Genomic DNA, 16,540 nt, shown 5'->3' on the forward strand with positions numbered 1-16,540 from the left:
AAAGAACTCGCAGAAATTTTTATAAATATTTTGTTGGAATTTTGGGCTTGAAATTTTGTCCAAATTTTAATTCTTATTTTCTTAAACCTACCAACGAAGGATCATTCCGTTTGCACAACATCGAAATATCCATTTTCGACCCCTAAAAATAGAGATACTGATCTGAAACTTTGCAAAAACTTTTTTTATACCCTCTACCATAGGATGGGGGTATACTAATTTTGTCATTCCGTTTGTAACACCGCGAAATATGCGTCTAAGACGTCCGCAATTACTTTTTGGGCAACCCAATATATACTTTAATTGGGTTGCCCAAAAAGTAATTGCGGATTTTTTAAAAGAAAGTAAATGCATTTTTAATAAAGCTTAGAATGAACTTTAATCAAATATACTTTTTTCACACTTTTTTTCTAAAGCAAGCTAAAAGTAAAAGCTGATAACTGAAAGAAGAAAGAATGCAATTACAGAGTCACAAGCTGTGAAAAAATTTGTCAACGCCGACTATATGAAATATCCGGAATTACTTTATGGGCAACCCAATATATTCATGACCGGCACGAAATTGTAGACATTTTCGTCCATTGTGATACCACAGGAGCAGAAGAAGGAAGATGCCTTCTACCGTTGAACCATCCAGATCGCTTTAAAAAGCCCAATAACTTGCGAATGTTCACATCCGCTAAATCAGACAGGTTCTCAAAGAAATGAGAACCTAAAGTGGAACTCCTTCTGACTGCTAGTGCGGGACACACACACAGAAGGTGTTCTATAGTCTCTTCTTCTGACTGAGACGTCTCTTCTAGCCAATGACAGCAAAACGGTAGACCTCTTCAAGTCTAGATTAGGTCACATAGTTTTGGAATGCTCACAACCCCCTTTCTGTGACCATCTATCATTCGTTGCACTTCGGGCCTGGTCCTGAAAACATAGCTTAGATGTCGCTAGAGGCATACCCACAGATTCCAGTATCTCTGGATTGGGTAGTTCCTAGTCTTGCAAGCTCATCCACTTAACCATTCCCTGGGATATCTCTGTGGCCCGGCACCCAGAACAGGTGAATTTCGAACTGTTCAGCCATCTCGTTGAGAGATCTGCGACAGTCGAGGCGGTATTTGTGTTCAGAAATACGTTCTCCGGGGATTTAATGGCTGACTGGCTGTCTGAGAAGATATTTATGCCATGCCACCACTTCCTTAATTGCAAGGATCTTCGCTTAATACACACTGCAGTAGTCAGGTAAGCTTTTCGATATGATCAGTTCTAGATCTTTAGAGTACACCCCATAGAAGTCTGTATAACTTCTGTTACCAGGGATATCGTTGTTGCAATCGGTTCTATCAGGAATAGTGGTACAGTACTTTTTATCAAAAAGCGGCTCAGGTAGGGTGTAATCCACACTGTCTAGAACATACGATATTGTATCAAGGAAAACAGAGTGTCCGTAGCCAACACATGACTAAAAAGAAAGCTCCCATAACCTCAGGGCAGAGGTCGCTGCAATTTGTATAGCCACAATGTCCAGAGATATTAGATGTAGCATTAAATTCAGTGCATCAGATGGTGTCGTCCTCAGTGCGGCTGTGATGCACAAACAAGCCATCCTTTGGGTCCGGTTAAGTATTGAGCAGTAGGTGGGCTTTTGAAGCGCCGTCCACCAGACCACAACACCATATAGGATAATAGGTCTGACAACTGCAGTATATTCCCAAAGCATGACACGCGGTTTAAACGCCCAACTTTTGCCATGTCCTCTCTTGCAGGTGTATAGGGCAAGAGTTGCCTTTCTTTACCTATCCAAAATGTTGGATTTGAAGTTCAATTTTCTGTTCAGCAAAACACTCAGGTGTTTTGCGCTTTCTGTAAATGGAACTTTCTCTGTACCCAAGGAGACAGGTTCCACTGTAGGCAACTTGTATCTCCCGCTGAAAAGAACTACTTCTGTCTTGCACGGAGTTATGCCTAGACCACTTGCACGGATTTATACCTAGTCCACTTTCGGTAGTCCACTTTGCTGTTGCACGTAAAGCTTCCTGAAGTATATCTCTTAGAGAGTTGGGAAATTTTCCCCTACCAGCAATTGACACGTCATCAGCATACGCGCCCACTTTTACACATTTTTTCTTCGAAAGACAATAATATATTGTTAATGGCTATATTCCAAAGTAGAGGAGACAGTACACCTCCTTGAGGTGTTACTCTGCTGAGACATCGTTTTAGATCTGGTCCTGGGAAACTTTCCCCTAACCGCAATTGCCCAGCATCAGCATACGCGACCACTTTTACGCCTTTTTTTCCAGAGACAATAATGTATTGTTAATGGCTATATTCCAAAGTAGAGGAGACAGTACCCCTCCTTGAGGTGTTCTTCTGCTTACCCATCTTTTTAGATCCATAGATCCAAAGCCTGCCGTAGTGCATCATATGAACTAAGTATGGTCAAAATCATTCCGTAACCTGATATAACTGCCATTTAAACCGATCTTGGGTCTTAACTTCTTGAGCCTCTAGAGGCCGCAATAGTTATCCGATTTGGCTGAAATTTTGCTCACGGTATTTTAGTAAGACTTCCAACAACTGTGCAAAGTATGGTTCTTATCGGTTCATATAAAGCGATCTTCCGATTAGACTTCTTGAGGGCGCAATTCTTATCCGATTTGGCTGACATTTTGCACATGTTAATAGTTGAGGAATGACTTTCAACAACTGTGCTAAGTATGATCGAAATCAGTCCGTAACCTGATATAGCCGCCTTATAAATCGATCTACCGATTAGACTTCTTGAGCTTCTAGAGGACGCAATTCTTATCCAATTTGATTGAGATTTTCCATACGTCGAAAAAGGATAATTGAGAGACCGGTTTATATGGCAGCTATACCAGTTTATAGACCTATTTGGACAGTACTTGGCATAGTTGTTGAAAGTCAGAATAGAAGACTGATGAAAATTGCGGCTTCCAGGGGCTAAAGTTGACAAATGGGGAGATCGGTTTATATGGGAGCTATATCAGGTTAGAGGCCGATTTAAACCGTACTTAACACAGTTGGTGGAAGTTATAACAGAACACTTTGCGCAAAATTTCAGCTAGATCAGAGAAAAATTGCGGTTTGTAAGGGCTCAAGAAGTCAAATCGGGAGATCGGTTTAAATAGGAGCTATATCATGTTCTTGAGCAATTTGGACCGCAGTTGGTACAGTTGTTGGGAGTCATAACAGAACACTACATGCAAAATTTAAGCCAAATTGGACAAAAATTGCGGCTTTTAAGGGCACAAGAAGTCAAATCGGAAGATCGTTTTATATGGGAGCTATATCAGGTACTTGATCGAGTTAGACCGTACTTGTTGGAAATCACAACGGAACACTACGTGCAAAATTTTAACCAAATCGGACAAAAATGCGGCCTCCAGCGGCTCAAGAAGTCAAATCGGGCGATCGGTTTATATGGGAGCTATATTTAAATCTGAACCGATATGGCCCATTTGTAATACCCAATAACTACATTGGGGACCTACATCAATATTAAGCATCTGGTCAAAATTTCACGCTGCTAGCTTTCGACCGCTATCGTGATTTCGGCAGACGCACGGATATTGCTACATCGATTCAGAATATCGAGACAATCCAGAATGTATATAAAAACTTTATGAGGCCGCAGATCAATTATTCGGGGTATTGCAAACAGAATGAGTAGATAAGTAAATATATAGAGTATTAAGGTAGCATAAAATTTTTTTTCAGCAGATTTTTATACCCTCCACCATAGGATGGGGGTATACTAATTTCGTCATTCTGTTTGTTAATACTCGAAATATTCGTCTGAGACCCCATAAAGTACATATATTCTTGATCTTCGTGATAATTTATGTCGATCTAGCCATGTCCGTTCGTCCGTCCGTCTCTCTGTCGAAAGCACGCTAACTTTCGATGGAGTCGGTTGGGATTGTAAATGGACTATATCGGTCCATGTTTTGACATAGCTGCCATATAAACCGATCGTGGGTCTTGACTTCTTGAGCCTCTAGCGGGCGCAATTCATATCCGATTGGAATGAAATTTTGCGCGACATGTTTTGTTATGATATCCAACAACTGTGCCAAGTATGGTTCAAATAGGTTCATCATCTGATATAGCTGCCATATAAACCGATCTTGGGTCTTAAATTCTTGAGCCTCTAAAGGGCGCAATTGTTATCCGATTTGCCTGAAATTTTGTTCGACGGATCCCCTCATGACTATCAACATATGTGTTTATTATGGTCTGAATCGGTCTATAGCCTGATACAGCTCCCATATAAATCAAACTCTCTATTTTACTTCTTGTTTTGCCTAAGAAGAGATGCCGGGAAAAGAACTCGACAAATGTGATCCATGGTGGAAGGTATATAAGATTCGGCCCGGCCGAACTTTGCACGCTTTTACTTGTTACACCTACAACAGCAAATTTTGTTTACTGATCTAGCTTCACAAAATGTTTGCTAATTTAGCAGGCTATGTTTGCTAAAACAGAAGTTATGTTGTTTTTCGGACACTCTAAATTTCAGCCTTTAAGTAGCCTTATAAAATTTACCTATGCACCTTGTTCTTCACATATACTTACTTAAAGTTTAAAAATTATTAATTTAAGTAAATTCGGACTAAATTTGTTCTTTTTCCTATTTTAGATGCCTACTCCAAAAAAATGGGTAAGTTTACTTGAGAATACTTTTTTTTTATTCTATGCATTTAAATGGAATTCTTATATTATATTTTTATACCCTACACCACTACTGTGGTACAGGGTATTATAACTTGGTGAATTACTTTGTAACACCCCAAATGAAGAGAGATAGACCCATTGATACCGATCGACTCAGAATCACTTTCTGATTCGATTTAGCTATGTCCGTCTGTCTGTCCGTCTGTCCATGGTAATTTGTGTACAAACTACAGGTCGCAATTTTCATCCAATTATCTTCAAATTTGGTAAGGGCATGTTTTTCGTTCTAGAGACGAAGCCTTTTAAAATGGGAAAAAATCGGTTCTGATTTGGATATAGTTGCCATATATATGTTCGTCCGATTTGCAGCAATACAGCAATAAAATGGTCATTTGTTAACCGATTCTCTCGAAATTTGGCAAGAAGGATTTTCTTCTGACTCTCAATATTAGTGGTAAATTTCATAGAAATCGGTTCAGATTTGGATATAGCTGCCATATATATGTTTGTCCGATTTGCAGTAATACAACAATCGGTCGGTCACTTGTTAACCGATTTTCTCGAAATTTGGCGGGAAGGATTTTTTTATGACTCCTGACATTACAGATGAATTTTATTAAAATCGGTTCAGATTTGGATATAGCTCCCATATATATGTTCGTCCGATTTGCAGCAATACAGCAATAAAATGGCCATTTGTTAACCGATTCTCTCGAAATTTGGCAAGAAGGATTTTTTTCTGACTCTCAATATTAGTGGTAAATTTCATAGAAATCGGTTCAGATTTGGATATAGCTGCCATATATATGTTTGTCCGATTTGCAGTAATACAACAATCGGTCGGTCACTTGTTAACCGATTTTCTCGAAATTTGGCGGGAAGGATTTTCTTATGACTCCTGACATTACAGATGAATTTTATTAAAATCGGTACAGATTTGGATATAGCTCCCATATATATGTTCGTCCGATTTGCGGTAATACAACAATAAAATGGTCATTTGTTAACCGGTTTTCTCGAAATTTGGCAAAAAGGATTTTCTTATGATTCCTGTCATTACAGATGAATATCATTAAAATGGGTTCAGATTTGGATATAGCTCCCATATATATGTTCGTCCGATTTGCAGCAATACAGCAATAAAATGGTCATTTGTTAACCGATTCTCTCGAAATTTGGCAAGAAGGATTTTCTTCTGACCTTAATATTAGTGGTAAATTTCATAGAAATCGGTTCAGATTTGGATATAGCTGTCATATATATGTTTGTCCGATTTGCAGTAATACAGCAATCGGTCGGTCACTTGTTAACCGATTTTCTCGAAATTTGGCGAGAAGGATTTTCTTATGACTCCTGACATTACAGATGAATTTCATTAAAATCGGTACAGATGTGGATATAGCTCCCATATATATGTTCGTCCGATTTGCAGTAATACAACAATGAAATGGTCATTTGTTAACCGATTTTCTCGAAATTTGGCAAAAAGGATTTTCTTATGATTCCTGTCATTACAGATGAATATCATTAAAATGGGTTCATATTTGGATATAGCTCCCATATATATGTTCGTCCGATATGCAGTAATAATGCAATAAAAAGGTAATTTGTTACCCGATTCTCTCGAAATTTGGCAAGAAGGATTTTCTTATGACTCCTAACATTACAGATGAATTTCATTAAAATCGGTTCAGATTTAGATATAGCTCTCATATATATATATATATATATATATATATATATATATATATAAAGGGTGATTTTTTTGAGGTTAGGATTTTCATGCATTAGTATTTGACAGATCACGTGGGATTTCAGACATGGTGTCAAAGAGAAAGATGCTCAGTATGCTTTGACATTTCATCATGAATAGACTTACTAACGAGCAACGCTTGCAAATCATTGAATTTTATTACCAAAATCAGTGTTCGGTTCGAAATGTGTTCATTCACCGTAACGTTGCGTCCAACAGCATCTTTGAAAAAATACGGTCCAATGATTCCACCAGCGTACAAACCACACCAAACAGTGCATTTTTCGGGATGCATGGGCAGTTCTTGAACGGCTTCTGGTTGCTCTTCACTCCAAATGCGGCAATTTTGCTTATTTACGTAGCCATTCAACCAGAAATGAGCCTCATCGCTGAACGGTGAATGAACACATTTCGAACCGAACACTGATTTTGGTAATAAAATTCAATGATTTGCAAGCGTTGCTCGTTAGTAAGTCTATTCATGATGAAATGTCAAAGCATACTGAGCATCTTTCTCTTTGACACCATGTCTGAAATCCCACGTGATCTGTCAAATACTAATGCATGAAAATCCTAACCTCAAAAAAATCACCCTATATATATATATATATATATATATATATATATATATATATATATATATCGTCTGATTTTCCCTCCTAGATCCACAGCAAGTGCATATATTGACCAATCTTCCCAAAATTTTGTGCAACGCTTCCTCGACGGCTTCCACAATGTCTATAAAGTTTGCCCCAAATCCGTTCAGATTTAGACATAGCTCTCATATATATATTCTCGCCCGATTTTCAGTAATATTGCAATCAAATGGTCATTTGTTAATCGATTCTCTCGAGATAAGGGAGGAAGGATTTTCTCTTGCTTCTCGGCATTATAGATAAATTTTATAGAAATCGGTTCAGATTCAGATATAGCTGTCATATATGTATATCGCACGATTTTAACTTTTAGAGTCACAGAAAGCTCATTTATTGACTCATCTTGCCAACAAATTTGCAAAACGCTTTCCTCGACGACTGCCACAGTATCTGAGAAAATTTGCTCGAAATCGTTTCAGAATAAGATATAGCTCCCATATATATATATGCTCGTCAGATTTTGGGTAATTTGCAATAATGTTGTCATTTGTCAACCGTAGTTATTACAGTTTGAACATAATTGCTTGCCGAGGTCCATCAAAATTGGTTCAGAATTGGATATAGCTGCCACATTGTACTTATAGGGTAGGTGTAGGGTATTATATAGTCGGCACCGCCCGACTTTTGCCCTTCCTTACTGGTTTTTTTATAAAGCTTTTAAGCATTATTTCACTGAAAACATGACCAAAATTTCAAATCAGTATATTTTTCACCACAAAAAATGTCCTTCATTCCAACCATAATATTTGAATTTCAAACCAAGCCACCACTAAATACTAATGCTTTTGATAGCTATCATAATTTTTTTTATCTTACCAAACAAATGTCTTGTTTCAGCTCGTGCTCATTGCCAAAATAAAAGAAAACAATTTTATAAAAAAAAAATTAGAAAAAAAATACCAACTAGCATGGCACAAGACTGCTGACACGACCCAAATGGCACATGACAGCTTCAACAAGAACACACGAAAAAAAACTATCAAAAAACGATTCTTTCTCCAGCTACCACATTTGTTTTTTAGCGTCTAAATTGAAATGAGGCAAAAGAAAACCAACTTGATGGATGAATAATTTCAACAATTCTTGTTTTTATAATCTGCGCCGGCACGCTGCAATTAAATGAATAGAAACGAATTTTGGTTGTGGCCATAAAAAATGAGGTGACGCGCCTTTCTTCCGCTCCTCACACAGTGAAAGGCAATGGACGTTGATTGTGTGCTGTAGGTTTTTTCACTTTTTGAGGGTTCTTCATCAGGTTTCTAATCTTTTGTGATGGACTCAAATGATCTTTCAGCAGAGATCACTTTTTCTTCTGGTTTGGTTTTTTTCTTTTTTGTATTTTGTTAATGAATGAAAGTGAAAATGTGAAAGGAGGCCCAAAGGCGAGTCATTGTTCCTTAAACGGCCGAAAATGTTTTTTTAATCATTTGCTTGAAGTGCTTGTTGTGTCAGAGTGTTTGATTGTGGCCTTTTAATAGAAGCACCCTTAAAATGTGTCTGTATGTGTGTGTGTGTGTTAAGAACATCTTGTGCAACATCTGAATGTTGCCAAGAAAAAGGAGGAAGATCTGTGATCATCAGCAGCGGCAACAGCAGCCGTTGATGAAGTGAAAGAAGAGCTCGTGGCACAAGCTGTTGAAAGTGAAAGGAGCTGGGCAAATTGAGGGTTTCTGGTTTTTTGTTCTTAAACGTCTTTTGTTTAGAATTTTTTTTTTACGGATTTTTTTTTCTTGCATTTGAGGTTTAACTTTTTTATGCATGCATATGTTGATAATATCGCGGAAATGTTTTCCCTTTTTATGAGCCTGTTTTGTTGTTTTTTGAAGATCTTTCATAAACAGATCCTTATGCGATCCTGTGGGTGCCTCATTTTTTTGCGCATATGCATGATTTTTTTAGAAAGAACTTCCTTTTTATTTTTTGTGGTAAGGTTTGACATGTGGCCTTCTGTTTTGGGTACTTAAGAGGGTCTCCCTTTTATATGACCCCCCAAAAAATTTTTTTTTATTATTATGGTTACCCTCAACACATTATGGGAGGACATGTTAATGGACTCTTTGTTGATTTTTGTAAATGTCAGCTTGCTGGGAGATTGAAATTTGCTTGGCAGGAAGAAGACCGGATGTTTTTTTTTCGTAAATTGTGAAGAAAGCAAAAGTTAAGAGACCATTAAGTGGTGTTGATCTATTATTCGCAGAATGTAAAAGCAAAGCATGATGGTAGAAAATTGAGTTTAACTCATTAACGCCTGACATAGAGGGTCCCTTGTCCGATCTTAATGAAATTTCGTATATTCATTATTTACAGCATTCACATTTTTTTTTTTGATGAAAAAATGTCCAGTTGCCGAAGAAAAGTTTAGACTTGAATAACTTTGGCATAAAATCGATCTTGCTGTCAAATGTAGACCTATCGTCATAAATTTATTTTTTTTAATATAAAGCCCCTCAAATACAGGTTTCCAAAAACCTCATTTTTAAGAATTTTGAGAAAATTTTTTGTTAGATTTTTTTATACCCACCACCGAAGGATGGGGTATATTCTTTTCGTCATTCCGTTCGCAACACATCGAAATATCCATTTCCGACCCTATAAAGTATATATATTCCTGATCAGCGTAAAAATTTAAGACGATTTAGCCATGTCCGTCCGTCTCTCTGTTGAAATCACGCTAAAGTCGCTAAAAATGGAGATATTGAGCTAAAACTTTTCACAGGTTCTTTTTTGTCCATAAGCAGGTTAAGTTCGAAGATGGGCTATCCGCCGATTTAGGGTCTTAGGCCCATAAAAGTCACATTTATAACCCGATTTTGCTGAAATTTGAGACAGTGAGTTTTGTTAAGCCCTTCGACATCCTTCGTCAATTTTACCCAGATAGGTCCAGATTTGGATATAGCTGCCATATAGACCGATCCTCCGAATAAGAGTTTTAGGCCCATAAAAGCCACATTTATTATCCGATTTTGTTGAAATTTGGGACAATAAGTTGTGTTAGTCCCTTCAACATATTTCAGCAATTTGACCCAGATAGGTCCAGATTTGAATATAGTTGCCATATAGACCGATCTCTTGATTTAAGGTCTTGCTCATAAAAGGCGCATTTATTGTCCGATTTTGCCAAAATTTGGGACGGTGAGTATTGTTAAGACCTTCGACATCCTTCTTCAATTTGGTCCAGATCGGTCCAGATTGGAATATAGCTGCCATATAGACCGATCTCTCGATTTAATGTTTTGGGCCCATAAAAGGCGCATTTATTGTTCGATTTCGCCGAAATTTGGGACAGTGCGTTAAGTTAAGCACCTCGACATTCTTCTTCAATTTGGCTCAGATCGGTCCAGATTTGGATATAGCTGCCATATAGACCGATCTCTCGATTTAAGGTTTTGGGGCCATAAAAGGCGCATTTATTGTCCGAGTTCGCCGAAATTTGGGACAGTGCGTTAAGTTAAGCACCTCGACATTCTTCTTCAATGTGGCTCAGATCGGTCAAGATTTTGATATAGCTGCCATATAGACCGATCTCTCGATTTAAGATTTTGGGGCCATAAAAGGCGCATTTATTGTCCGATGTCGCCGAAATATGGGACAGTCAGTTGTGTTAGACTCTTTGACATTTTCTGTAACTTGGCCTAAATCTGTCCCAATTTGGTTATAGCTGCCACATAGACCGATATCTCGATTTAAAATATTGGCCCCATAAAAGGCGCATTTATAATCGCATTTCACTGAAATTTGACACAGTGACTTATGTTAGGCTTTTCGACATCCGTGTCGTATATGGTTCAGATCGGTTTATTTTTTTCGACTTCCCTGTTTAATATGGCCCAGATTGGTCCGGATTTGGATATAGGTGCCATAAATACTCATCTCCCGATTTTGCTGAAATTACGCACAATGAGCGTATTTATACTCCAATTTCGCTGAAATTTGGTATAGCGAGACCCAGATTGGTCCAGATTTGGATATAGCTGCCATATACACCAATCTCCCGATTTAAGATTTTTGGCTCATAAAAGCTGGATTTATTAACCGGTATCGCTGAAATTGCGCACAATGAGTTCTGGTAAACTTGGGACGGTAGAGTCAATACAAACTAACGAACAGGGACCCGATGATGGAACCATTACCCAATTTCTCAAGATTCGGCAGACTAGGATATGCAAAGATCCTAATATTCATCAGGCAGTGCAGTGACGGGAATCTCAATGCAGCCCAAAGAACAGGGAGCAGATGATGAGACCATCAGCTAATTTAACGGAGGACCAATGATTGAGGTCATCCAGATAAACCTCCTCCGGAGCAAGACATCTACTCACGCTCTGATGGAGAAAATCAGCAACGGCAAGATTCATATTGCCTTAACTCAGGAGCCATGGACGACCCGGGACAAAGTTTCTGGACTGAACCACATGAAGTACCAATTATTCTATGCTAACACTGGTACTCGGTCGAGGACCTAAGTTTTTGTCACAAAAATTTAAATTATATATTTTCACCAGAGTTGTCAACGTCGTATGCAACAGTGATGAGACAGGGAGACGGTGGAGCATACCTGGTATCACTTTATCTGTTTTTCGACTCTCCAACAACGCCACCTACGTCGGAGATGCAACAATTGGTGAGGAAAGCAAAACCGACAGGAAATGAATTACTAATAGGACATAAATATAAGGGAGAAAGTGGCACAGGGCACGCCACAGGGGGGAATTTTATCGGCACTTCTTTGGATGACCACCATAATGAAGTGTATAGCAGTCATTGTGGCTATGATACTAAGGCGATGTGAGGATGGATTGAGGATGGGAGCAGCTCAAACCATAGCGGTATAATCGAAGCGACAATAGGAAACCTGGAAGGAATGGAGAAGGTTTCCGATCGGACACCTGAGACCACACTTTAGGTCGAGTGCGAGGCACTGTTGCCAGCGACACAGTCTTGGAATGACTGAACCCTAGTATTTCCTTCTGGAGGGTCATGTTGCACGGATGGATCAAAGCTAGAGACAGAGTGGGCCTGGGGGTCTACATTGAGAACCCAGAGGACTGAGATTTGTTTTAGACTGCCTGACCATAATGCGGTCCAGCAGGTGGAGATCCAAGTGATTAGGTAATGCGAGAGGTGGTGTGGTGCCAACGCGATGACGTCGATTGTGAACACCTTTACGGACAGTAAAATGGACATAAGGCCAATAATAACCAGGACGGTTAGATCACGAACCATCTTGGAATATAAGAAGGAGAATAACGCCTTCTCTGAGGATGGCAGAATTCGCATCGTTTGGTTGCCGAGCCATAACGGCGTAAGTGGAAATGAAAGGGCAGACGATTTGGCGCTGAAGGCCAGAGGACTGCCGTCAATAAACTTGGTTAACCCGAAGCCTTTCGGGTCGACACAGTCCGAGTTAAGGGAGGGGGCGACGAATGCGCATTCAACATTGTGGAACAGCGAAACGGTCGGTAGGGCTGCGAAAAACCTATGGGGTGATCCGGATCGTGAGAAGACGATGCTATTACTGATAGGAAGTAAGAAGGAGGTCAGTATAGCTTTTGTTATCATAACGGGACACATAGGATTACGAGCTCACTTATGCAAAATCGGTGCTGCAAGTGATAGCATGTGTAGCGCATGCGTGGGGATGATGAGACGTTGGAGCATTTCCTATGTTATTGCCCGGCTTTCAGGGCTAAAAGACACTGGTACTTTGGTGGGGACACAATACCAGACATAAATCAACTTAGGGGCGTATCATGGAAAACAGTTCAGGATTTTGTAAGAAGTACCGAATTCCTGACATAAAATTTTCTTTTTCTAGGTTACTTTTTTAGTATTTTGAGCTCAAAACAAGCCTATTACTGGCTTAGGTTTTTGTTGTAGCCACATTTTCATGTGGGGGTGGCGATTCTTGTCAAGCACCTGTAAGTGGCCAATTTAGTTCTGGTATAAAGAACCAATCTCCGCGGGAAAAGGGTGGCCATTGGTTATTTAAAGGCGCCAATAACTCACCCTGTCATATCGAGCATCGTAGGCACTCAGTATTTGGGCAAGATCTGGTGCAGCCCGGCCTCTCACTACAACTCTACGCTCGATACCGCTGATGGTCCGCGACTGCCGTTGAAGCTACTCCGTATGGAACATCTCACTTTCCGCAACCTGTGGACGCGCCCGGTAATTCGCAGCTAAGCTTTTCATGACAGCAATGAACACCACACAAATTGGCGCTCAATGTTCCAGCCTGTGTGGTGCTCACAGCTATCCCCTGCCCGGCTTAGGTGTATGTCCATAGTGGCATGGGGTGAATTAATATCCGCACCCTCTTCTGCAACCGAACTTAACCTTAACTCATGATTTTTTAAATATTACGTCTTTTGGAATTACGATTGAAATATTCTGAATTTCAAATGAAATATTCTGAATTTCAATTTAAATATTCTGACTTTCAATTAACATATTCTGAATTTTATATTTAATTTCTAACATTGTTTGTTTGTTCCGTGTAGATTAAAAAACGGCTGAATCGATTTCTTTGAAATTTTCACAGATTGTGTAGGTTGGTCTGTAAGAAAACATAGGCTACATAATAATTTGTTGATATCGGAAGGGGGGCGGATCCTCCCCTTACCCCAAAAGTGCTACCCAAAATCAAAAGTAGACCGATCGGGACAATATGGGTATCAAATGAAAGGTATTAGAAAATAGAATACGAATTTAGTATTAAAATTAGGGTATAAGTACTTATCGGGCCGCCCCAACCCCGAAATTCCCCCCAAACAAACATATTGGACGTTCATCTCAATATGGACCTCAAATGAAAGGTATTCGAGAGTACATTACGAATCTGGCATACAAAATCAGATCGAAGAATGGGGGTCATCCTACCCCCCAAAAACGCCTTAAATGGGCATATGACCCATCATGACTATATGGGACTCGATTTTTTTTGTTTGTTCTGTAAAATCAAAACGGTTGAACCGATTTTCTTACAATTGTCACAGATTGTGTAAGTTTGTCTGGAAGGAATCGAAGGCTATAAAAATTTTAGATATCGGATGGGGGCGGTCCCTCCCTCCCTTACCCCAACAACGTCATCCAAAACCAAGAGTGGACCGATAGGCACAATATGGGTATCAAATGAAAGGTATTGGAGACTAGAAAACGAATATCGTGTTAAAATTTGAGTCCAAATACCCAGCGGGCCTCCCCGACCCAAAACTCCACTGAACAGATATATTCATGTCAATATGGGCCTCAAATGAAAAGTATTCATCAGTAGATTACAAATATGGCATAAAAAATTAGGTCCCAGTAATGGGAGGTCGCACCACCCCCAAATAGGCATATTAGCCGACTAGATCTATATGGAGCTCAAATGAAAGGTAGTAGATTACGAATATGACATTAAAATTTGTGTTCAAGTCTAGGTGGCGCTTTTCTTTCCACAAACAAGTCAAATAGGTTGACTGACCCATTATGACAATATGGGACTCAAATGAAAGCTTTTTGAGAGTAGAAAATGAATTGTATATTCAATTTTGGAGCCAAGTATTTGAGGGTACGCCCTAATTCATTTCATTTCCGAATATGGCAATATGGAGCTCAAATCAACGGTATTTGGGAGTAAAGAACGAATTTAATATCTGTTTTCAGGGCAAAGTGCCGGTGGCCGCCCCAGCCCCAAATCACCCTCCAAGCAGTTCATATTTACCGAGATGGCAATATGGGGCTTACATTAAATGGATTTGGGAGTGCAGCACGAATTTGTAACCATATTTCCCCAAAAAGCACTTCCCATTACCCTTATTTTCAAAACCAACCAGATCTCGGAGATTGGTAAGGCGATTCGTTTGAAATTTGTTTTGCAGTCTCACAGTCAAAACAAAACATGGATGCTATTGTTGGGGTCGGGTGCGTCGGGGGGCGTCCAAATCCCGCCGAAAGAGGATATAGACCAATCACGACAATATAGAGCTCAAACGAAGGGTGCTTGAGGGAAAAAGACGAATTTGATATCCAATTGAAAAGCCATATGTTTAGGGAACTGCTCCACCCGAAACACCTCCCTATTATATAAAAGCTATTTGATGTTTAAATTGATTGATTTTCGTGAAATTGATATTCATTTGCGGGACAAAGTCCCTGGGGTCCATCCCATCCTCAAACAGAATTTATTTACCGATCATGCCATTATGGGGCTCTTATAAAATGTATTTGAAAGTAAAGCACGAAATGTATATTTACATTAAGGGACAAGTGTCTCTCTAAACCGGAAATATTTACCAATACGATAATAAAGGATTCAAAAGAAAGGTATTTGGGAGTAGAGAAGGGGCACATTTCTCACACATCAATGAAAGCTTTCCGATTCAAGTTTAAACTCAATGATAAGCGACTTCTTTTATAGCCGAGTCCTAATGGCGTACCGAGGTGCGTCATCTCTTTTTGGGGAGAATTTTTTACATGACCATGCATGGTAAATGTCACCAGCATTAAGAGGGGATCACTACCGCTTTAAATTTGGTCCGGACATAGGCCACAGTGGCACGAATTCGATATACACATTGATGGCGATATACACATTCAACGAAATCGGGTAATAAATACAGCTTTTATGGGTTTCAGACCCTTTATCGGCAGATCGGTCAATATCGCAGCTATATCTGAATATAGTCCGATCTCGACCATATTTGGGTCCTATGTTAAGAGGCGTAAAACTACCCACTGTTTCAGATTTCATCGAAATCGGTTAATAATAAAACTTTTATTGGCTTCAGACACTTTATCTGGAGATCGGTCTATATGGGAGCTATATCTAAATATAGTTCGATCTAAACCATATTTGGGTCAAAATAACTCACTGTTGCAAATTTCAGCGAAATCGGGTCATAAATAAAGCTTTTATGGGCTTTAGACTCTTTATCGGGTGATCGGTCCATATGGCAGCTATATCTAAATGTGGACTGATCTAATCCATATTTAGGTCAGATATCGGGTGGCTTAAAATAACTCACTGTTGCAAATTTCAGCCAAATCGGGTAATAAATAAAACTTTTATGGTCTTCAGACCCTTTTTTGGGAGATCGGTTAGCTATATCTAAATATAGTCCGATCTGAGCCATATTTGGGTCAGTTGTCGGGAAGCCTTCAAGTACTCACTGTTTCAAATTTCAGCAAAATCGGATGAAAAATAAAGTTTTTATGGACATTAGACCCTTTATCGGAAAATCGGTCTATATAGCAGCTATATCCAAATATGATCCGATTTGACCCGTTCAAGAACTTAACCAGCGTGCATCAAAAAGACGTATCTGTGCCAAATTTTAGCTCGACATCTCAATTTATGAAAGCTCTAGAGGGATTACAACAGACGGACGGACAGACACACGGACATCGTTAAATCGTCTTAGAATTTTACGACGATCCGAAATATACATACTTT

General features: G+C 39.3%; 1 long non-coding RNA gene across 1 annotated transcript in view; it reads left to right on the top strand.

The window, feature by feature from the left end:
* The window catches only part of LOC106085706 (uncharacterized), a 234,342-nt gene that overhangs the window by 131,461 nt on the left and 86,341 nt on the right, over positions 1-16,540 (top strand). Inside the window, exon 3 of the long non-coding RNA XR_001221009.2 lies at positions 4,661-4,681. This is a non-coding gene — a long non-coding RNA (uncharacterized LOC106085706). The remainder of the gene's footprint in view (positions 1-4,660; positions 4,682-16,540) is intronic.

This window comes from Stomoxys calcitrans, chromosome 2, assembly GCF_963082655.1.
Source record: "Stomoxys calcitrans chromosome 2, idStoCalc2.1, whole genome shotgun sequence".
Classification (NCBI taxonomy): domain Eukaryota; kingdom Metazoa; phylum Arthropoda; class Insecta; order Diptera; family Muscidae; genus Stomoxys; species Stomoxys calcitrans.